Source organism: Lissotriton helveticus, chromosome 2_1, assembly GCF_964261635.1.
Source record: "Lissotriton helveticus chromosome 2_1, aLisHel1.1, whole genome shotgun sequence".
Classification (NCBI taxonomy): Eukaryota; Metazoa; Chordata; class Amphibia; order Caudata; family Salamandridae; genus Lissotriton; species Lissotriton helveticus.
Window position 1 is genome coordinate 794,900,408 of NC_136059.1, and position 25,831 is coordinate 794,926,238.

The following is a 25,831-nucleotide window of genomic DNA, read 5'->3' on the forward strand; positions in this document are numbered from 1 at the left end:
AGCAGCGGCAAAATTATTGGCAAAACAAAAAATGCATTTCCTATGGAAACTTTGGTACTAACTATACCTACCTATATGTATGTACATATATATATATTTATATCCAGACAGTCGTTAAAAACAGAGCTCTCGCTTCCAATACTCAATGAGGAAGAGCAGACCCTTAAGTTGCTGGTGCAAAGTGATTAGTTTATTTGTGCCAGCGCGTCCGCCATGACGCATTTCGCCTCGGAAAGAAGCTTGATCACATGATATATATATATATATATATATATATATATAGAGAGATAGATATAGATAGATAGATATAGATACATTACAGAGTGGCTGTTGTCACACTGTAGTTATAGTTAGGGTCGCCAGAGATAGGTATTTTTTCCCTTAATAACATTACACTTCTTTTAAGAATGTCTGTGAAACTTTGTAGACCTGTTGCACCCATTTCAGTGTTGGAGGGCTGAAAGTTTTGCAGTGTTTGGTCAAGGCGAAGCAAAGAAAAAAGTTGGGGCCCAAAATGGGCTTGAAATACAGTGCATTTTACATAGACTTTTGTATTTCACGTAGCACAAAAACGGCCAGTCAGATTTTGCTGAAATTTGGCAGTATTAGATATTAGGGTGTGTGACAATAAAACATCTAGGCAACTGTGATAGCTTGTCACACAGAAAAAATTAAAAGCTAAAGGCTATTCTCAGAGTTATGGAACCAAAATATTTTATTAACATTACATCAATTTGTATACTAAATTAAAAACAAACATTTAATAATGACAAAAGTTAAAAATGACCCTAACAAGGGCATACAATACATACACAACAAACTATATATATATACTACAATTGAGGAATAAAAATAGAGCATAATATAAGAAATGTGGCACAATACAATATCTTCTCGACGCGCGTTTCGGCGACCAGTGCCTTCTTCAGGAAAAGCCACACAATAACCTAGGTTATAAACATATAATGTTAAATAATAAAAAACAAAAATGAATTCTACACAATATATAAACATATGGCACCAATCAATTCAAGACTCTGAATATTGAGAATTATACTAAAAACCTATTTTTTCAAAAAGTCTAGCCCATGGAATATCATGAGCAACGAGTTAGAATTTCTGAGCTCATTAATCACATATAGTATTAAGAAATCTCTGAAAGGGAATATACTAGTCACATCTAGTTAATTTGAAAAACAAGCAAAATTAATTCTTATTGATATTATAACTAAAGCAATGTATAGTGTCACTTACTTTGTTGATATTAATATAGAAGCTTGATATTTTCTAACGCCCGGAGGAAAAAATGGGGCAGGGCTCACAGTTTCTTTTAAAATAAGAGTCAAAGTTCCAAGTTCTGTCAATAAATGAAACAATTATATTATACACAATGTCTCTTATGTTGTAATTTAAATCATATGGTGTTCAATCACTAGTTTCTACACTATGTTAAAGACCAAAGGCCATACTGAAGAAAGATGATCCAATATTTTGGGACTACCTAACTAGTAGCTAAAAGAGACTCATGATGGAACATCTCGGTTCGATAGTAATTCTCTCATCTAAGTAACTAAGAAAAAACGGATGGTTATTTCTTATTGATATTATATATATATCAATATGTATATATAGCGTCACTTACTTTATTGATATCAGTATGGGAGCTTGGTAACTTTTAGTGCCCAGAAGGAGAATAGGACCGGGCTTCACAATTTCTTTTAAAATCAGAATTCAAAGTTTTGTCAATAAATAAAACAATTATATTCAACACTATATCTCTTATGCTTTAATTTGAATCATTTGATGTACAATCGCCATTTACTGCACTGTACTAGAGGCCGAGGGCCATATTTAAATTTGATGGTCTAGTATTTTGCGAAGGGACTGCCTAAATTATAACTACAGAAGACTTAATTATAATCTTTAGCTTTTTCAGGTGTTATAAAGCAGCCACAAGCCCCATGAGAAAATATTTTACCCTATATATGCAGTTTTCCGGTGATATCATGAGGGCAGCAGACTCAATCGTACATGTCCTCGTGGTAGGCAGGATGTATAAATGATAACTACGAGTCGAAGAGGAAAGCGGAAAGGAGAGAAAAAAATAGAAAGAAAGAACGGAATTGAGAATATTTCTCTTATTCAAATTTCATCTCTCTTGTCTTTTAAACATCATACTACCAACCTTAGGTAAATAATGTTTCCTCTTATAAGCATAGACAAACGGATAATATAAGAGCCGTTTACACGGTCGATCCGAATATAACTTCGAATTTTGAAGTCAGGCCCAATAAGCGTTAAAAACGATACCACAATCTAAAAAGGCAGAAATCAAACAATAACGAATGTAAGTAAATAAGCAACTTGTTGAAAGAGGGGGATTATTAAAAATTCAGGACTACACAGAATAACAAAACTGGCATCTATTACCTGGAATCGGAAAACCGCTTTTCGTCTCCACGTTGTTTTACTGGATAGAAAGTTCAAATGCTAAAAATGGTGTAGAAGAAAAATAACGGACACTAGTTAGACTTTAGTCCGCCTCCTCGCTTTCGCAAGCTTATTTTTTCTTAGAGGTGAAATGTTATATTGCTTAATGTTGTTTAAAACAATACGTAAAAAGGTACCATACAAATACGAATTTCTTACTACTAAGGCCTTTCAAAAAAGGGAGAACATGGGTACCGATGTAAACGTACCTATGAAGAATGGTCCAAAAAGGACGAACGTGGAGACTCAGAATCGTGGCAGGAACCCTCGCGGTCTAACGGATAAAGACGCGATAAAAAATCGCAAGCAGCTGAGGGGAGACCTTATTTAAATGCACCCTCTCTATTCCATTGGTTGGCTGTACAGCGATCACGTGAATAGATACGTCATACACAAATGACTGTGTCAGCCCCATGGCTGGAGAAATATCCAACCCGCAATGAACTTCCCATTTAAAGGTACACCACCTGGATGGGCCGCGTGACCACGGGCGTCATATATCTACCGAAAATAAACAAGCCATGTAGATAATAGTACTAATAAAATAACCAATACAGAAAATAAAATGAAAATTAAAAATAGAGAATTAGAAGACAGATAATTGAAGGTACGTCATATATCTACCGATGGTAAACAAGCCGTGTAAATAACCCGCTACGAAACTTCGAATCAGAAACTCATGCAAAACGCAACTACTAATACAATGACCAATACAAGAAATAAAAATAAGGAATTAGAAGACAGATAATGTAAGGTACTCACGAGGTAATTATTATATTAAGGCACTCCTCCTAAAAAGCGATGAGAAATTAAGAGAAATAGCTATAGTAAAATACATTTATTTCAATATACCCATACCGACATGGTCTAAAGATGGTACTTACGCTTGACATAATAAATTCAGGAGCAATAGTATCTTAGTTGCATACCTTGAAAATTATGTCCATCTAGATAAAGAGAATATATATACAACACTAGAATTCTATTTTTTTCAAATCATAGCTATTAACTATATGGTGCATACCTAGCAGTCCAAGGTTCATAAGGACAAAAGTGGATCAACTGATTTAATTTCTCTTAGTAGGGCCAACAGTATAGTGGGAATGATGTTTTCACTTATCACAAAAATGACCAATCGAGGCAGAAAAGACCGAGTGCAAAAAAGAAATAAGAAAAGAAAATCGGTAACAGGAATATATAGTACAGAGCTAGATGGATAAGGATTAAACTTGGGTCATATAATGGCATTCTCCCAAGGAATTTCGTTATTTAGTCCATTTCTAAAAGTATCCAGACTAAATATCCAAAAAACTTCACGTTTCTTACGGATTCTCTCTCCACCTTTTTGGTCCGGAGTATTAATCTTTTCTAGGATGCACCATTTGAATTCATCAGGACCGTGATTACAGTCAACAAAATGCTTCACCATTGGTGAAAGTAGCTTCTTTGTCTTGATCGCAGAGCGATGTTCTGTTAAACGTACTTGGATGGAACGCGACGTTTCACCTACATATCCACTCAGGCACGGACATTGGATAAAATAAATAACATTTGCGGTCTTGCAATTCCACATACTTGTGGCAGATACAGTATAGCCATTATGTACAAAGGTCTCCCCTTCCAAAATGTTCGAACAAGATTTACAACTCGAACATTTGAAGGTTCCTTTGATGGTTTTGTTAGAAAAAAATCGATTTTTGTATCCAGTCGCATTGATTTACATGTGCCGTGAATCTTGAGTGGACAATCTGATCTTTAATGTTTCTATTCCTTTTATGAGCAAAAAGGGGCATCTCTAATTTGTGTTCTCTAGTACAGTTAATGTTGAGTATATGCCAAGAAGAATTGATAACCTGTTTGACTTTGGTGTCAAGTGTCGAATGCCTGGTGACACATACCAATTGTTGGGTTGGTTCTTTAGGTTTAGATTTTAAGAGGTGGTCCCTATCAAAGAAACGAGCCCTTTTATAGGAGTCTCTTATCAACCGATGAGGATAGCCTCTCTCCAAGAACTTTTGTCGCATACTAATAGATTGTTTATCATAATCTTTAAGGTCTGTACAGTTCCTCCTTACTCTCAAAAATTGAGAGAAGGGGATCCTTTGCTTTTGGTTCCTGAGATGGAAACTTTGAAAGTGAAGTAATGTATTTCTTGCTGTTGTTTTAACAAAAAAGTCCACTTTCAATTTACCTTCATCATAATAGATATTAGGGTGTGCAGGTGTTTCTTTTGGGTACTGCAGCTATGTAGAGAAAAAATGTTGTAAGCTGTAACGTTTTTCAACATAGTTTATATCTTGTAGCACAAGACCACTAAATGCAGTAAGAAAGCCCACAAATTAAAGTTTAAGTTTAAAATATTTATTAAGCGCAACATACACCTGGGCGGTTTCTTGGCGCTAGAGTAGAAGGCAGCCAACTGAGCGAGAACGGTAACTAAAACGGCAGCTGGAAAAATAGTCAGATTACTAGGGATGAGCCTGAGGAAATAAAAAAGTCTTCAGGGCTTTGCGGAAGGCGGAGTAATCAGTGAGGGACCTAAGATAAAAAGGGAGAGAGTTCCAGAACATGGGGGCAAGAGTGGAAAATTTTGTACCACCCTGTTTCTTTTTCCGGTAACGGGGCTGTAACAAGGCGATGCGGAGCACTAACGAGGAGTGGTGGACTCCCGGCAATGACCCTGTTGTGCCTCCTTCTTTGCAGACGGACCCCTGGGAGACAGGACTTGAAGATCAAGAGGAAAGACCCGGCGCCTTTAAGTGGGCGTTCTCAGAGGAGGAGGAGACCACTCCCCCTACATACGTAGCAACCACCGGACTGGATAAACCCCCGGAAGCAGGATACAGGGTGTGTGACATCACCCCGGAGGAGGAAGAAACGGCGAGGAGCGGAGTAGGAGAGCGTTTCGAACGGAGTGGAGGAGGAGAGTACCGAGAACGGAAAGAAAACCCCGAAGAACATCCCGGAGGAGAAGACGAGAGATACGGAGTGCCGGGAGGCCAACGACCCCGCGAGCCGCCGTGCCACTCTCCCAGGGGAGGAGCGTGGCTGACCCAGGTACGGCAGCGTATGGCAGTGTGGGCTGGCCGGAAGAGTGTGTGAATATTGTACATAGACCCGCGTTTGTCTCCCGCGTCTTCCCCCCTCCTTTTGTGTCCTTTACCCCGCGTTTAACCCTCACCTCGTGTCTACCCCTTCACCAAGTCACTGCAGGAAGCATATTGCACGTTAAATTCACGGGTGCAAACTCCCCTCCTCACCTCACACGGCCCCACAAGTGCAACCCCTCCCTGAGGCCTTTGAACTAACGGCGTCCTTCTGTTGGCTTCCTTTGCATGGGCTCCGGAGCGGGGTGCTGCCTCCGTGATCATCCCTTCATTACAAGCGAGGAAGACCCGAAGACCAAGGAGAAGACACCCGAGCTGCAAAGACGGATCCCAGCCAATTCGCCAGGGAGAGACTCACTTTTAGGACACGAAGAACATTAATACTGAACACCAAACGTGTAATACCAATAAAACCCTCATTACCCGCAAGACCTAGTGTCCTTCTCCTGCCTGGTTTGCAACCTGTCGCTGTAGAAGGTCCTGATCCTCTTCCTCAATCCAGACCTGAGCAACCTGCCCAGTCTACAGTGGTGTCAGAAGTGGGATCTACTCCCTCGGACAGTACAGTAATGGTGGACCAGGTCATCCAGACCCTTATCGACGGGCAACAGAAGCTGGAGTGGGCCATTAGCCAACAAATCAGCACAGCAGACGCAGATCGGGCTTTGTTCCGCAGCACCATGACACAGCAGATGGACAGCTTACAGAAAGCGGTACAGACGCCAGGGGCCGCTGCCTTGGGGGACCGTAGACCGGCGGGTCCTCACCCGGCCGGAGTAGCCTTGCAGAAGTACGTAGCGGGCGAAGACCCAGATGCCTTCCTGGTGAACTTCGAGAGAGCCGCCCGCGCGTGTGGGTGGCCGGAAGACAAATGGCCTTTCTTTCTCGCCCCCTTATTGACGGGCGAAGCGCAGACGGCCTACCAGGTTGCCAACCATACCGGTACGTCCACCTATGCCGCCATCAAGGAGGTGATACTGGATCACCTAGGGATGGACGCAGAAGCATACCGCCTCCGGTTCCGAAAGGAAAGGGGGTAACAGGGGAAAACCCCAAGACTTTGTATTTGCGCCTGAAGATGGCCGCCGAGAAATGGTTGCGCCCCGACGACCGGAGCAAAGAGGAAGTCATGACCAGCATAGTCCTCGAGCAGTTCATGGAGGCCCTCCCCTACGGGACACAAAGATGGCTGCGACAACACCCCGGTCTAACCGCGGCCCAGGCCATCGAGATGGCGGCCAACTACACTAGAGCGGCACCCAGAACCTTTCCCTGGGAGACAGAGAAATCCACAAAAACGCCTGCACCAGCCCCGCGGACTGAGAAGAAGAAACCAGTCTACGAACCCCCAAAGCCACGGCCCTTCCGACCAGAGGTCACACCGATAAGGGGTCCCCAGTGCTTCGAATGTGGGGAGTGGGGACACATAGCCCGGATGTGCCCCCGGAAGAAGTCCGTCGAGGAGCCCATGGAAGTCGGGTATATCCCTAAGGCGGTACTGTACACCGCTGAAATGGGACCATCATACTACGTAAGAGTGCATGTGAACCACATCCCAGTAAAGGCTCTCTTGGACTCCGGGTGCAGGCAATCGGTCATACGGGAGTCTCTCCTGGTCCCTTCCCAAGTAGGGTGGGAGGGCAAGGTACACATTCGATGCGTCCACGGGGACGTCAAAACATATCCCATCGCACGCATCTCCATCAAACCGGCTAAGAGGGAGCCCTGCACGGTGAGGGTGGGGGTGGTGGCTTCTCTGCCCGAGGAGTTAATTCTAGGGGTGGATAACCCTCATTTTCTAGCCCTGTTTAAAAGGGAGTTAGGTATCCATCCAGTGGGGGCCTTCTTGTCTGCCGAACCTTGGGTCATAGACAAGGGATTTAAGTTCGCCCAAGCCAACGACCCTACCCTTTTCAATGCGTGGGAATCCGCTCATGTGGCACAAACCACGGCCACAGAACAACGATACCCCCGCTTCATTATCAGAGCCGATCTGCTGTATCGTGAAGGGGAAGAGGGAGACCAAGGACAGCTAGTGGTGCCGAAAGACTTCCGCGAACAGATCTTGTTCTTTGCCCACACGCATCTAACCGCAGGCCACAGCGGGGCCGAAAAAACCACTCGGAATATTCTGCGTCTATTCTATTGGCCCGGCATATATAAGGAGACCGAGGCCTACTGTCAACGCTGCGAGGTGTGCCAGAGAAGAAACCTGTCAAAACCCCCGGCAGTCCCCTTACATCCTCTACCCATTATAGGGAATCCCTGGGAACGCGTAGGGATGGACATCATAGGGCCACTACCTCGTACCACTAGGGGCCACACCTACGCCTTGGTGATTGTGGATTATGCTACCCGGTTCCCCGAGGCCTACCCCCTAACCACCCCAACCACCAAGAACGTAGCGGAGAGACTGGTGGAACTGTTTTCAAGAGTGGGGTTTCCCCGCGAAATATTAACAGACCAGGGGACGCCTTTTGTGTCACGAATGATGGGTGAGGTGTGCAAGACCCTGAACCTGTCCCACATCCGCACTTCCGCTTACCATCCACAAACGGATGGCTTAGTGGAACGCTATAACAGGACACTAAAGGCCACGCTGAAGAAGCTGTTGGGCTCGGAAAACAAAGACTGGGACAAAATGCTCCCCTTAGCATTATACGTCATAAGGTCCCAAGTCCAGAGTAGCTTAGGTTGTTCCCCGTTCGAACTGTTGTATGGTCGACAACCGAGATCCCTCCTAGAGATAACCAGGGAAGCATGGGAAAGGGAAGAGGCACAGGAGCAGCGCTCCCTGCTTGACTACACCCAGCAGCTGCGGTCCAGACTGGGCAAATTAAGGGATCTGGCATACTCAAACCTGCAGTCAGCCCAGAACCGACAAAAGCGGTACTACGACAAAGGGAAAAGAAGGAGGGAGTTGAATGTAGGGGATTGGGCTCTGGTGTTACTGCCCACGTCCTCACAGAAGTTCCGGAGTGAATGGAAGGGTCCGTTCAGGGTCCTCGAGAAATATGGGGTTACAACCTATAAGATGCGAATGTCGCCCAGACGCACACAAACCTTCCACATAAACCTCCTGAAGAAGTGGCTAGGACAGAGCCCCCAGCCTTCCCATGTCGTGTTGCCGGAAAAGAATGTAGAGTCCACCCTAGGAAGCCTACCCATCAATCCTGACCTTTCGGAAGGGGAGAAACAGGCCTTATGGGATGATCTCCGTCCATTTTCCCACTTGTTCTCTGACACCCCTGGATGCACTCATCTAGCGGAACACAAGATACACACGACCCCAAGGAGTATAGTCAAACAACGAGCATACCGCATCCCAGCAGCGAAAAGAGCAGACATACGGAAGGAAGTCGCAAGCATGTTGGACCTGGGGGTCATCAGACCCTCAAAGAGCAGTTGGTCATCTCCCATAGTCATGGTGCCCAAACCCGACGGGTCCACCCGTTTTTGCATGGACTTTAGGGCATTGAACGCGGTGTCCACCTTTGACGCATTCCCCATACCCCGGGTCGATGAACTCATCGAGCGCATAGGAGACGCGAGATACATAACAACCCTGGACCTGACAAAAGGGTATTGGCAGGTACCCCTAAGGGAGGCGGACCGTCACAAAACCGCCTTTGCCACCGAGGAAGGGTTGTATGAGTTCAACGTCCTCCCTTTCGGACTCCATGGGGCACCCGCAACGTTCCAGAGGCTAATGAACAGAGTGTTGTCCCCACATACCAGGTATAGCTCGGTGTATCTAGATGACATCGTCATCTTTAGTCAGTCATGGAAAGAGCATATAGAACACCTGGCCGCTGTGTTATCCTCCCTGGGAGAGGCCCGTCTACACGTCAATGCCAAGAAGTCCCGAGCCGCCTACCCGAAGGTGAAGTACCTGGGGTTCATGCTGGGAGACGGGGTCATAGCACCCCAAGAGGAGAAGATAAAAGCTATCACCGAAACACCGTTCCCCTCCACAAAACGAGAACTACGAGCCTTCCTGGGCCTGGTGGGGTACTATAGACGGTTCATCCAGAACTTTGCGGTCATAGCCACCCCCCTGACGAACCTGTTACAAAAGAACGTCCGAAACGCTCTACCACGGCCCCCCTCACAGGACGCCATGGACGCCTTCCTATGCTTAAAGAAGGCCATCACCACTAGCCCAGTGCTTATGCCCCCTGATTTCGGAAGGCCCTTTTCACTGGCCACGGACGCCTCTGAGACGGGCATCGGAGCCGTTCTGTCACAGATAGGGGTGGACAAAGCCGAACACCCTGTGCTGTACATCAGCCGTAAACTCCACCCTCGGGAACGGACTTATCCTACCGTCGAGAAGGAGTGCTTGGCCATTAGGTGGGCTGTTGACAAGCTACGCTATTACCTGGAAGGTCGGGCGTTCACGTTGTACTCTGATCATGCCCCTCTGCAGTGGATGCAGAGGAACAGGACTCAGAACGCCCGGGTACTTCGGTGGTTTCTCTTCCTACAACCCTTTGCGTTCACAGTGGTTCACAGGAAAGGGAAGGACAACGGGAACGCCGATTTCCTCTCCCGCATGCCGATTCTCCCCGATCGTGAGGAACCAGGGGGGGTGGACTGTAACAAGGCGATGCGGAGCGCTAACGAGGAGTGGTGGACTCCCGGCAATGACCCTGTTGTGCCTCCTTCTTTGCAGACGGACCCCTGGGAGACAGGACTTGAAGATCAAGAGGAAAGACCCGGCGCCTTTAAGTGGGCGTTCTCAGAGGAGGAGGAGACCACTCCCCCTACATACGTAGCAACCACCGGACTGGATAAACCCCCGGAAGCAGGATACAGGGTGTGTGACATCACCCCAGAGGAGGAAGAAACGGCGAGGAGCGGAGTAGGAGAGCGTTTCGAACGGAGTGGAGGAGGAGAGTACCGAGAACGGAAAGAAAACCCCAAAGAACATCCCGGAGGAGAAGACGAGAGATACGGAGTGCCGGGAGGCCAACGACCCCGCGAGCCGCCGTGCCACTCTCCCAGGGGAGGAGCGTGGCTGACCCAGGTACGGCAGCGTATGGCAGTGTGGGCTGGCCGGAAGAGTGTGTGAATATTGTACATAGACCCGCGTTTGTCTCCCGCGTCTTCCCCCCTCCTTTTGTGTCCTTTACCCCGCGTTTAACCCTCACCTCGTGTCTACCCCTTCACCAAGTCACTGCAGGAAGCATATTGCACGTTAAATTCACGGGTGCAAACTCCCCTCCTCACCTCACACGGCCCCACAAGTGCAACCCCTCCCTGAGGCCTTTGAACTAACGGCGTCCTTCTGTTGGCTTCCTTTGCATGGGCTCCGGAGCGGGGTGCTGCCTCCGTGATCATCCCTTCATTACAAGCGAGGAAGACCCGAAGACCAAGGAGAAGACACCCGAGCTGCAAAGACGGATCCCAGCCAATTCGCCAGGGAGAGACTCACTTTTAGGACACGAAGAACATTAATACTGAACACCAAACGTGTAATACCAATAAAACCCTCATTACCCGCAAGACCTAGTGTCCTTCTCCTGCCTGGTTTGCAACCTGTCGCTGTAGAAGGTCCTGATCCTCTTCCTCAATCCAGACCTGAGCAACCTGCCCAGTCTACAGGGGCACAGCTAGAAGAAGTTGTGCCGAAGAACGGAGGTCTCTGCCAGGGACATAGGCCTTGATGGCCGAAGATATGAATAGAGGGGCCAGGCCAGTCCTGGCCTGGAACGCCATGCAGCCTAGTTTAAATAGGGCACGTTCCCGCACCGGAAGCCAGTGGAGGGTCTTCAGGAGGGGAGAGGTGTGGTGGAATTTAGGAAGACCGAAGGCAAGGCGGGCAGCCTGGTTTTGCACTAATTGCAATTTCCGGAGGCTGTACTGAGGGATGCCATTGTACAGAATGTTCCCGTAGTCCAGGCGGGACAGGACCAGTGCGGACAGAATGAGCTTAAGTGCAGGGAAAGAAAAGAAACGGGAAATAGAATGAATGGTGCGGAGAGTAAGAAAGCAAGAAGAAACCACAGAGCCAATCTGGGAGTGCATAGTAAGTTGATTATTTATCTTAATACCAAGAGTCTTAACAGAGGAAACAGGGATGGGAGGAGAACCAAAAGAGGGGGGCCAGAAAAGAGAGTTCCAGGGACTGGAGCAACCACCCGTCACCACAAGCTCCGTTTTATCGGGATTGAGTTTCAGGTGGTTGAAGTTCATCCAGTCCCTGATGAAAGATAGAGTAGATTGGAAATTAGAGATAGAGTCAGGAGTAGAAGAAAGATTAAAGATGAGCTGGAGGTCATCGGCATAGTTATATACCGAGACCTCCAGTGGCTGTAGAGCAAAGATGAGCGGAGCGATATAAAGATTAATGAGCAAAGGAGAGAGAGAAGAACCCTGGGGAACACCGCACTGGACCTGGCAGGGGGTAGATGAAAACTCCCCAAGATGGACCGCCTGGGTCCGGTCCCTCAGAAAGGACGAGAGCCAAATGAGGGCTGATCCTCCTATGCCCGCCGCCTTGACACGGGAAAGCAAGATGGAGTGATCCACCGTGTCAAAAGCGGCGGACAATTAAAGAAGACTGCATATGTAAATATTCAGGTTTACTAAGTGAACAATTGAAAGACTCACTTATTACCGTGTTAATAGAAACGTAAAAACAAATACATAATGAATAGAATATATCTTAATCTATATACGTTTTCTTTGTGGGCTCTCTGGCTCACAAAATCAATTTGGCTCAACAAGCCAAATAAAAACCATCTTTCTTATGTACCCCTGTGCAAAAAAATGTAAAATTGCCCTAGCAGTGAGCCACACACAAATGACTGTTTGGAGGACATGACAATTGCTCAGTAGGAAAAAGAAACATAATCTCAATTTTTATAACAATAACAGTGATTGCCTTTAATTCAGTGTAGCCTTCATATGTAGCACAATCCCACTAAAAATAGCAAAGATGCTAAAGAATAAACATGACGGCTTATGTAAAGTTTCAGATCCCATTTAAGGCACATGCTAATGAAAACCTATAAACAAATACATAATGCATAGAATACATCTTAATTTGGATACGTTTTCTTTGTATGCGCTTTGGTTCACAAACTAAAACTACTCAAACAGCCAAAGAAAAATCATCTCCCTAATGTACTCCTGTGCAACAAAATGGTAACATGACCTAGCAGTGAGCTCCACAAACTACTGTAAGGAGGACATGATAATTGGCCATAACCCCCCAAAAAATATTTCTCAAGTTTCATATCAATGATTTCCTTTCATTCACTTTGGGCTTGATGTGTAGCACAATCCTACTAAAAGTAGTAGGGAAGCCCAAATAAACTAAATTGCAGTACTACCTGCAGTACTACCTGACAACTAAAAGACACATTTATGCTCACATGATTATGTAACCCAATAATCAAAATACATAACAAATAAGACATAATAAGACAAAATACATAACAAAAAAGAAAGACATCACTTTAAATCTGACTGCCACTCTGTAGTTATAGTTAGTTTTCCCAAAGATAGGAATTCCTTGTATATTAGCTTCCAAATAACTTTCAAACCGTTTGATGAATCAAAATAGAACTTTCCAGACCCATAGCATGTCCTACATTTAGAGATGTAAATGTTTCTGGTGGATCATTAAGGGGGTGCAAAGATTAAAAGGTGTCCCAAAACACATGTTTCAGCCAATGCATTTTCCACAAACTAATGTATTTGGCTAGGTGCGAAAAAGGCTGAATGGTTTGCTGAAATTTGGAAAGATTATACACTAAAGTGCTTTGTGTTCTGCAGGAAAGTATTTTTTAAGTTATGAAGCATTTAAACTTAATGATATCTGTCATCACTGAACTTTCATGGAATTTTAGAACATTTCGTGAAAATACTGTGGTACATGGCCATAAACCTTTTTTTAAATGCATAATAAATATAAATGCACTTCCCTACCTATTGCCACTTTAGTTTAAAGTATGTAAAACAAAGAAGTATGGAGGGATGAATCACTCTTTTATTTTCATTTAAGGCACCATTAATTACCCTGACGTTCTCAATAGTTAAGTGGCTACAAATACTCATGATTCTGTTGGGTACACATACCATTAGGCAGGTCTCTGGCACATCAATTGATTTAACATGAATTAATCATAAACATAACAAAATAATCACACATTGATCAATTTCACAAACTAACATACAAATGTACATATACACAATAAATACAACATATACAATACCCTAACAATTATATATACTCATGATACACTCTGAGGAAGTGCCCTATGTACAAGAGGTATCACACCTCTCTCTCATTTAATTATGTGCACCTATAACCTTTAACCAAGCTCAAATTAATTGGACTCCTCATATAACTGTCGACGCGGTCGCGTTTCAGTCGTCAATTTCTTCCGGCTTCCTCAGGTCAAGGGTACACAATAACTGGAATAATATCTGAGCGCTCAGGGTCAGAACGAATCCACTTCAGAGGGGGTACTCACTCCCCACATATCTCGGTTCCAAGCTTGGTATGGAAACCTTCAACTACTCCTGGAGCTTTCACTAACGGTTGTTTCCCTCAGGTTACTGGCCGTTCCTTTGCCTCAATCCCTGCCATAATGTACACCGTTACTCAATCCGGTCCTCTCACTTGCTTCCATGAGGTGGCAATAGGTAGGGACCTACTACTTATCTATATCTAAGGCCCTAACACTGAACACAGCCAAAGGAGGAAAACACAATATGGCTGCCGTTTAATTCTCTAAAAACAGCCATTACCCAATTATGTGCTGGCTTGTAATCACCATGTACCACGGTATACTGCACATTTTTCACGGTGTACTATGGCCCAAAATAAAACTAGGGAGTGCTTTACCCTTGCATGACTTATGGGCCAAACCTTTGTTGAAAGGTAAATCTGGAGAAATGCAAGGCAGGGCAATTTGCTGTTTTGCGTTACACTGCCCATCATAATCTACATTGCTGCTAAATTTCACATACATCCGTAAGCCATGCCACTGTAGCTATTTCAATCTACGCTATTCTATGCTACACCACTCCACTCTATGCCTCTCCACTGTACGAGACTCCACTCCACTCTACGCTACTACACTGTATGAAACACCACTGTGTGCCACTCCAGTTTACGTCACTCCACTGTACGCCACTCCAGGGGACACTACTCCACCATACGATATTACACTCTACAACATTCTACTCTACGTCACTCCACTCAACTCCATTCAACTGTATGCCACACCACTGTACGCTATTCCAATTTACACCACTACAGTTTATCGGACTCCGCTCTACGCCACTTCATTCTACACAATTTGATTGGGCCCCACTCCAATGTAGGCTACTATACGCTATTACACTTTATCCCACCCCACAATACACCACTCCAGTCTAAACCACTTCACTGTACGCCACTCCACTGTATGCTACCATGTTGTACACTGTTACACATCATGCCAATCCACTATTCGTGGCTAAACTGTAAGTTATTACACTCTACACCACTCCACTGTATGCCACTCCTGTCTATTCTACTACATCCTACACTATTCCAATTTCAAAGAGACAGCCAGCAGTGGTCTTTCTGGACAGCACCAGTAAATATCTTAATCTTATAGTTCTCTTATGCCCACTCCTGGAGTTCTGTCTGTCCACAAAACTCAATCCTTGGTAAATGCTTTCACAATATTAGGAGGGCAACCTAATTTCATTGTTCACATTGCGCTTTCCAATTCAAATTGCAATACATTTCCAGACGTTGGTGCCTTTTCCCACAAAGTTCTTATTAATAAATATCAAATTCCATCACACTTAAAACAGAGTCTACTCCACTGTTTGGCATTCCATTCTATGCCACTCAATGCCATTGTACTTTATAACATTGTATGCCACTCCCCTGTACCACACTCTATGACTGTACTGTACACCACTTCACTCTACAAATATCAACTAACCTGCATGCCACTCTACTCTACTGTAGTCTTACATTCCAATACTGGAGGACACCTCACTACTTTCTCCTGCACACCACGGTACTCCAATGTATGACACATTACTCAACTGCCTTTACAACACTCTCTCATGTGTACTGTGTGACTCTCCACATAACAACTCACCACTTGTGACACTGAACTCTACTATTCGAAAGATCATTTTATTTAAAAAAATAAAAAAAATATGAATCAATGAAAAAAAAAAGGTTAAAGCTTAGTTTTAGTTGGGAGAACGTATTTTCCCTATACAAATCAAGTTTAAACTACACAAACTGAAAAACTCTAAAGTTATAGTCATAACTTTCATTTATAATGTATCCACCACCTTCAAATTATTATAAGTAGTGGACCTCATTACACACTCTGTTCAGCTCTCTACCCAGACAGCACTAGCTATAACTCTCGACTTTACCATGCACTGTGTTCTCACAAATAATGATACTCCACTGTACAACACTATACTGTACGAGACTCTCTTCCACTCTACTGCACTCATATCATATATATGTAGCTTTATTCGGGGTCATAACAAACGTCCATAAAAGCAGTTGTACACGTGAAAAACATTCACTGATTTCCTTTCACTTCATCTAATAAAATACAGTTAAGAACATAAAAAACAATATAAACATAAGCTCATAATGTTAAAAACATCTGGCTACTAAATGTTCCATTATGTTTCTACAGATGTATTCCTAAAATGATTAAAATACAGTATTGCTATATTTTTCGTATTAGGTTCCGATTTCACATATTCCCATGGCCCTTACTGCCCATGCCCCTCTAGTATATGTTCTTTTTACTGTATTCTAGGCAGTACTTAATGTCCTAGCATAAAAATATAGCCCATAGAAATGATGACATTCCACCACAAATTTCTATTGTTGGCAATGATTCCAAAAACAAATATGCAGGATGACATGTGTAAAACATAGCTGTATAATATTCGGTAAAATATACCGCGTCCTGTATTGGGAATAAAATTTACAAAAGAGAACCACGTGCATGGTATTCTGGGGCATCCTGTCAGGGACAATTTATCAGTTTTCTGGACCAATCATTCATAGTGGGGAAACATATCCCCTCATTTGAAAGCATTAAACTGGCTACCTAGGGTTTCTGTTCTCACACAGAACTGTGCACAGAGGAGTGGAACCTCGGCAAATTAGGGTGTCCCAAAACTCACCTTAGCAACCAACTCACCCCTTACCGAGCTAGCTACAGTGTCTCATTGGACATATCAAACTCCCAATGTTTAGACAAACCAGAACATGAACTTACAGTACCTCAGGGTACGTGGGACTCATGAACACTCTTTCGTTATATTATCATTACAAACCAGAACATGGAGTAAAGAAGACACATGTGCATTTGAAATGTTTATTTACTAATGCCGTCTTCTCAGGCGCAGTATCTTAGATAATACAAGTATACTTATTATCAGTAGCAAAATTATCAGCATAGTTACTAAGACATAAAAAGCGAATGGTGACAGCATGTTAACATACTGTAATGAATAAGAGTTAACAACACTTATATCTCACCCTCCCTAACACATATATTATATTATTAGCTAAGAAGGTCTCTTTGGGTTGTTTCAGGGCGGGCCCATACCTTAGTGTCCTAGCATGAAGGAATCACATCAGCATACACCAGCTCTCTCTGCATGTGCACCGCATCAAGTGTGTTCTATGTGCCTCGTGCAAAGCTATATCAATCCCGCCTGAAGCCAGAGTTGGCAAAGGCTGCACTTGTGTTATGACTATGAAGGCGTGGAGATCAGACCTCATACCAATTCCATATCGTGTTGTTCCTGAAACTTCAGCACTCTTCGTGCAGACATAGTTTATTAAGCAAAGCTGATATCAGAGCAATAACATATTATTCTCACATACACCACGGCAAACTACTAGGTTGAAAGCTAAGTCAACAATTAAGTGTCGTGTGCAGAAGTTGCAAGAAAGAAAAATGGTGTTTAAACCTCAAATGTACCTATGCTAACTTAACACGATATAAGGATATACAGGAGCTATATGACACCCCCCCATGATCCGAGAACGGACAAAATATGATAACAGAAGTGCCATCTCATGAGAGCAGAACTCAACAGTAAACGAGCATGAATTGAAACTAAAGATCAAAAAGGTAATGCTAAAAAATAGCCCAAAAATATAATGTGGCTCAAGCCAATAGGCAAGAAAAATTAAAAATTCATGACAAATAAGTCAACGAAATGCTATAAATCAGCAAGTCAATTCGAAACAGTGTCTATGACAAAACTGTATATGAAAAATAAGTAGCAACAGCCTCCAATATGAAGTCACTGTCCTCATCCGAAAACAGTTCAGCCATCCAATTTAAAAGATGAAAGGAACATACGTGTTCCTCCAGCACCGGATCCTCTATAACCATCAGAGGACAGCTCGGTGGGTTTTCAAGAAAACTCAGTTCCAAGAAATTCCGTGCTGCTGACAACACATCCCAGGGACCAATTAGTCCATGCGCCACTGCTAAGGCCATAATCCTCTCATCAGAACAAACCAACTCGTGAGCAATGATAGGACTCATCAGTTGATTAAAATCGACGTCAGGAGAAACCGGTCCGCAGAGACACAAATCAATGGCCCACTGGAAATCACAGGTCAGGCAGTGAAAGACAGGCTGGACACAGGTGAAGTAGGAGAATCGAAAAGATAATCCATATGCCGTGCTCAATGTCGCCAACGGCAGTGTGCCATAATATTCAAGCATGCGGTTGCGAAACCGCGTCAGTAGCTGTTGCGCGGGGTCTTGCACAGGATGGACATCCATATTTAAAGAGACAAAAAACCACTAGCGCGCCAGCTGTTAATGCAAGTAAAAACGGGAACCCTCCAAACAAGGAAGAAAAAATAGAATGGAAGAAAGCAGGGATGACTCCAAAAATCTTTTCAAAGGAAGTCACGAGACCACTGCTAACAACTTTAAAAAAATGTGCAAGGCCTTTTGTGGAGGATGCGTTAAAGATAGTTCGAACCATCGCTCCGAAATGCAAAGGCAAATCAGTATTCAAAAGAGCCTGAACCTCTGTACGGGTGTTTGCAATGTGAAGCACGAAAGTTTCACGGGCCGAGCTCAAGGCCACCTCTTTCTGGGACAAAAGAGCCCTTATTCTTGCCATGCCGCTGAATTCTGCTCCCAAGGTCGGTATCTGTGGCCAGATGGAAGACGCCCTATGTTCACGTGTGGGAGGATAAAGCACATTTCTGCAGCAAAAAACCCGCTCACTTACTGTTACTATGAAAGGAATACCTTTAATTAACCCACAACAGTCCTCATTATTGAGCATTAAATAACTACCATTCTCTAATAATTTAAACGTGGGGATGATAGCAGGAACTGGCGTGCCCTGTAAAACGCAAGCCATATTCGGTCGGTCCTTGTTGCATGAACCGTGTAACTGTATATGTCTACACATTAAAGAATGATCTGGCGTCTCAGTGCACTCCTCCCCTGTCAGATAAACTTCCTGGTCATCCTTAAAACATCTGTATGTGTATGGGAGCGACCAGACCTCATGAAGGAAACCGCTACCTAAAGGTTCATAACGACCTATGGGTACATATTTCATGCAATTTGAAAACTTATATAAAGCAAAAGGCAGCGTTATTAAACCGTGGATAAGCCACGTTGCAGCAGTGGCTTCAGCCACGGAAAAAGGTAAAGATTCTAACCTTTCAATATGTAACATAGAAAAGGAAGCATCACGCATTGAAAGTAAGCGTTGTTTGTCAGTCAAATTAAACGGTGCAAATAAAGAAGAAACGTTCATGTACCCCCAGGGAACTTTACCCATTTTCAGTGTTTGAAGGGTCCATGCAAACTGCATGATTGATCGTAATTGATTTTGACCATGGTATAATACTGACACTTCATCATGTATAATATCGACGACTGACGACACAATATTATCCAATGTGTAAATTCTAGAGGAAAGCACATTAATGCTATTGTCAACAACTGCAAGCACTTTCTCAAGATTTGCCTGATCAATGGCCCTAAGGCGTGTAGCAGCCTCAATCTGTGATAGCTTCCAAATTTCATTGTAAACCCCATACAACCACCTTTTCGACCTGCCACTAGCCGGGCCTTTAATGAAATCATTCAAGTCCACATCAGCATTTAGTTTAGAAAGGTGATTCTTAACCGCAGGCAAGGTTGAATGTTTCAGCCAGTTTTGACACAATTTGCCTACAGAATACGATGTGACAGTATGACCTAAGTCAAAACGGGGATCAGATCTAATAGTTTTAAAACCGTCAGTTAAATTCAAAAATCTATGTTGGCAAGAATCAGCACTACGGTGCCAAAGCAGCCAACCCTTAGGATTCACACTGGAAATGTTAAAGGAGGAATTAAGAAGTAGAGTCTGTAATTCTCTAATGGATAACTGAGTAAAATTACTCCAACCATCATATTCCTCCAACTCCGGGAAAGAAGGAGCGTTTAATTTTTTAGAAGTAGCCAATCCAAAGCATGTGGTCTGGGAAATTGTTTCATTTAGAAACAGCATATGATTCGGGATGAGACATGCACGGTGCAAAGCCTCAGTGCCTTGTACCTGCCAGGCCCTTGAACCCCAAACTGATTTAAGGTCTATCGTATCCTTCCATAACTCATAGCCTCCAGTAACTAATTGATCAAGGAAGGACTTGGAATACAACAATTTAGTATCGGTAAGTCTAACCTTGGACATTGGCATTTTTCGAAACTTAAAATAAAAGGACTCGGGATTGGACTGATTAAAGTCAGTGAAGTAAGTATACTTTCTCAGAAATGTTTCAGAACTCCCCTGATGAGGCGCTGGGCAATGTTCCCACTGAGTAAAGTTAACAGTATCCCTTCTGGATGATGTTTTGTGTAAGAAGTGATTGCCATAATGTTGGTAACAGAATAATTCACCATAATTAGCAGATTCTAAATATAAATCCTCAGCATCAAATGCAGCATAGTATTGCAAATCATAAAATAAACTTTCTACAGCTTTGACATCCCAGTCATCAGAACGAATGTTTTGTTTCACCACATCCCCCATATTCACTCTAAGTACATTAGGGACATTAACGACTTCCGTTGGGCCATGAATCTGAAACCGAACTGCATCCCACACGATTCCATCAAGGACAGGCCATGCTGTGATGTTAACCAAAGTCAAGTCTCTTTTCAATCTGTGTGTAGAATGTGAAGAGGAAAGTGGGGCCAAAGTTCCATTTAAATGAGTAATGCAAGTTCTCTCCTCGACATAGTGTCCATTCATAATTCGAAAAAAATAAAACACAAAACCAATTGACATAAAAAGGTAAACTGAAAAAAGGACCAGCCAAATGTAAGTCCAAGGGGGTATCAAAAAATGTTTTTTACACAGGCTAGCATAAACTGCAATTCGAGAGGGTTTCTTCGGGGCAAGGGAAGCAGAATCAAATGAAAATCTGGATTCCGTGGCTAAACGAGCTTGCAGGTCAGGCATGGACAAATCAGTGGGGTAGGTATAGTCTAACTCATCAATGTTAGTTCCGGGTAAATTATTTAATAACGGACTGGAAACAGCAGGTAATTCGATGGCCACTTCAGGTTCAATATTAGAAGCAGTGTGCATAACTGAATTCCTCACAATGGAAGGATAGGAAACAGCCGGTGTCATGCTAAGAAGAATCGGCCACTCTGTGTATCTTGACATTGTCAATTGAAATAAACCTGTTTTCCTTACGTCCAGGAAGTGGTGGTAAAATGACAGTTCTTGTGCCTTTCACTCCAAGGACTGGAACCGGAGCCCGATAGGAAGGACCAAATTCTTTCTTGTTATCGATCTTCTCCCGAACCAGGTCTCCAACTTGGGGTAGCCAGCCAACTACCGGGATCTGCAATGCATCATCCGACGTGGAGGGCAGATGTTCCTTTGCAAGACTGTCTCTGGTCTTTTGTAGATTCTGTAAAACATTGCAATGTTCATCTGCGTCAAAGGAAGTGGCGCGAACCACATAGTCTAGACCGTCAAGGTCAGGGACGTACATCTTGATGCCAATGATCAAAGATTAACTGTCGGCGTTCCTTTGCCGATAGTTTGGTCTGATCATTTAGCCATTCCATTGTTCCTGGACATGCCCCGTTCTGAGGTCAAGGTAGGGACCAAGAAATGCCTCAAAAGAAGCTTTAAGAATATTACGAATGAGGCCTTGGCCCCCTTTATTCGTAGCACGAACATCACATCCCAGCGGATGGTAGATGAGACGGCTCTAGAACTCGCTGACTCTATTACTAAAGCAGTCGATGAGTTAGCGCCCGCCTCATTCAAACACGTGGCACGACATAAGCCGACAGCTCCATGGTTCACGGAAGAACTGAGACTCCTTAGGCAAAAATGCAGAAGGAAGGAGCGATGTTGGCGCAAGTCTTGGGATCCCAGAGATCGAGAAGTCTATAAGGACCTGTTACGAGTCTACAAAAATAGGGTCATTAAGGTGAAACAGGATTATTTTACCAACTTAACCTGTTCCCTTACGTCCTCTAAAGAGCTTTTTAAGATCGTTGACTCTTTATGCACACTCCAGGTACCTGATCCCGTGGTTGCTTCACAGGAGCTATGTAATAACATCTCAGATTTCTTCTTTAATAAAATTGATGACATCTATGTGGCTCTTCAATCACAGAGGAACACTCTTAGTGAAGAAGACCTCTCTCGAGTTAAACAGCTTGAATCCTGGGATACGTCTTCTCCCCAAGTCTTGAACCAATTTCCCTTGCTCTCATTGGAGGGTCTTAACCTCCTGTTAGACAAAACTAAATCTGCTTCTCCCCTGGACCCGGTTCCTTTGAGAATACTAAAGGACTGTAGGGACACTATTCTTCCTCCAATGTTGGAAATTATGAATGGAGCTCTGGAGCAAGGTATCTTCCCGGTGGCATGGAAGAGGGCCATTGTAAAACCACTTCTTAAAAAGCCCACCCTTGACCCTGGTCTATTGAAGAACTTTAGGCCCATATCTCTTTTGCCGGCCTCTGCTAAGATGTTGGAGGCCCATCTGAATTGTCATCTCTCCAACTTCCTGGATGTATCAGGATTTTTGGATGGGTCCCAACATGGCTTTAGAAAGCTACATAGCACTGAGTCTGCACTGACGAAGGTCGCAGATAACATCCGTCGGAAAGTTGATCTTGGACAGACGACCGTGCTAGTGCTGCTGGATTTAACAGCAGCATTTGATACCCTGTCTCCCGGTACTTTAACATCTAGGTTAAGGGAGGCAGGGGTAGCAGGACCGGCCCTGAGTCTCCTGAACTCCTTTCTACACCAGCGAGAGCAACGAGTGATGCTTGGGGAGTACCTCTCCCCTGTCAAGTCGTTGCATTGTGGGGTACCACAAGGGTCGGCATTGAGTCCGACCCTGTTCAATATCTACGTGGCCCCCCTTGCAAGACTTGTAAGATCTCAGGGGATGGAGGTCGTGTCGTACGCCGACGACACGCAGATTATGGTGTCCCTGACTCACTCCGTGAATGTCACCGCGTCCAACTTTAAGTCCTGTATGCAACTGGTTGCAGACTGGATGATTTTCAACTCATTAAAGTTGAACGGTGACAAAACGGAGGTCCTGGTCTTCGGCAAAGACCAGGAAATGTGGTCAGGTGAGTGGTGGCCTTCATCCTTAGGCATCTGCCCCACACCCACACAATCTGCTAGGAACCTAGGCGTCATTTTTGACACCCGGCTCTCCATGGAGCTGCAGGTGAATAGGACAGTGGCCACCTGTTGGGGCGTCATCAGGATTCTGAAAAGAATCGCGTACTATCTCTCCCCACAGGCACGAAAACAGGTTGTGATCGCCCTTGTTGGCCCAAGGCTGGATTACTGTAATTCACTCTATGCCGGGGCCAACAAGGGCTTTCTTCAACGCCTGCAGGTTGTGCAAAATGCCGCGGCGCGCTTCGTTTTGGCCCTGCCATGGATGTCCTCCGCGACCTCGGCAAGGAAGAGTCTTCACTGGTTGCCTATCCCTTTCAGAGTCTCTTTTAAACTTCTCTGTCTTACTTATAGCGCCTTGAGGGCAGGCCCGACTGATGCTTTGGGTTCTTTGCTCTCTAGGTATGTGCCAACCAGATGTCTTCGCTCGTCAGAGCTTAACCAACTGGTAGTCCCACGCGCTAAGACGGTAAGATGGGGGAACAAGGCCTTTTCTATTCTGGCGCCTCAGCTCTGGAATACTCTTCCCTTGGAGATTAAACTACAGCCCTCTCTTGACCTTTTCAAGAAAGCTCTGAAAACTTGGTGTTTTTCCAAAGCATATCAGTGAGCTCGTGTCTCTGTCTGCCAGCAGCTAATCTTTTTGAGTTAGGCGCCTTGACGCCCAGTGGGCATAGTAGCGCGTGAATAAATCATATTTCATTTCATTTCATTTCAAAGAGCATTTCGTATGGGGTCTGCCCACCCAGAGACCTTCTAGGGAGATTATTAAGAGCACGCTGCACGCCATAGAGGTGAGCCAGCCAGTTTCTGCCAGTGCCTATAACTCGGGCTGTCAAAGATTGCTTTAAATCACGGTTCATTCGCTCAACTACACTGTTACCCTCAGGTCTGTAGGGAGACGAAAACTTGACTTGGACCCCCAACGAAGTCATGGAATCCTTATACGCCTTAGAGGCGAAAGCCGGACCCTGATCCGAATGGAAGGTACCACAGGCAAAAATCCCTATAAAGATACGCAAATCTCTAATGACAGTCCGTGAATCAGCGCTGCGATGTGGCCATACCCACACAAAGCGTGTGCATGAGTCAACTGCTACTAAGATGTACTTATACGCAGTATCAGATGAAAAAGGACCGCAGTGATCCAAATAAACACAACCTAGTGGTTTATTAGAAATGTACAACTGAGTCTGTGGCGGACGCGTAGCAGTTGAAGGTTTAATCTGCTGGCATATGTCACAAAGAAGGACATAATCACGCGTCTGTTTGTACAGTCCCCGCCACCAGAAACGTTGTTGTAATTGAGTTACAGTGGCCGAGACGCCCGCATGCGCAGACGCCACACCTTCATGTGCCGCTGTAATCAAGTCTGCTCTGCGATCCGAGTTGGGAATCAGCCGTTCCCCAACGTCAGGAATTGTCACAAAAGGAACCTTTTCGGGACTTAAGTGGTATTTGTACTTTGAAGGGAATCCCGCAGGATGCTTGCTTCCCTTCTCAGAGGCAGCAACTGCTGCCAAGATGTCGCTATCAATCTTGGTTTTTGACCTAGTAACCGCTGCAACTAAGTATGTAGATACTGCTGATTTCGCTGCTTCATCAGCAAGCGAGTTGCCAACAGCGTGAACTCCTACGCGCTGATGACCGAGAGTATGAATCACATAAACGAGTGGCAACATAGCCTTAAGCTCTGCCACTCGAACCCAGATCATTTTATGTTTTATTGTGCTACCTTTGGAATCATGAAATTCATTTTGAATCCAAAAGAAGTTCTCATTGTAAGACTGGACACAGTAGAAAGAATCACTTACAATCAGAGTAGTAACACTTGGATCTGCGTACTCCAACGCTAGTAAAAGAGCACGAAGCTCAGCTAATTGTGCAGTGCAATCGCCCAGGGGCAACGTGTGTACCTCCCTGGAAATGAATTCATCATTCAACATAGCACCAACCACAATAGCGCATGCGGAAACGTAGGCATGTTTAGAGCCATGCGCAACCTGCGCCGACCCATCAGTGTAAATGATGCAACGGAAGTCCTCCAAAGGTCGCATAGCCAGAGGAGCAGGATGAACGAACTCATACAGCAAGTACTCTTGCGACCGTAATGAGGCGTCAAAAATAAACGTGACATCCGTGGACGTCAATGACGCTGCCCATTGAATCCACCGTGGGTGCAAAGCCTTCGAATTTGGTACACTGGCTTTCGTGACTGCCTCCAAATGAGGACAGGGTGTTACCACTAAAATGCGCTTCCCCTGTGACAGAGCTCGTTCTTTAAGAATCGCCATCTGTACAGCAGTTAAAACCTTTTTCCACAGTGGGAAATCGCAATTCAGCCGAAGTGTACAAGTGTGACTTGTAAGCAATAGGTACTGTGTCTCCTTCATTAAAAGTGAGGTACGTGAAACCCACTGTCCCAGGAATTATTCTTATTACCAGGTTGGTGTGGTTATCACGAGTCAGTAAGTATTTAGAAGCGAGCAGATCGGCCTGCAAAGATTGCAAAATGGCCGAAT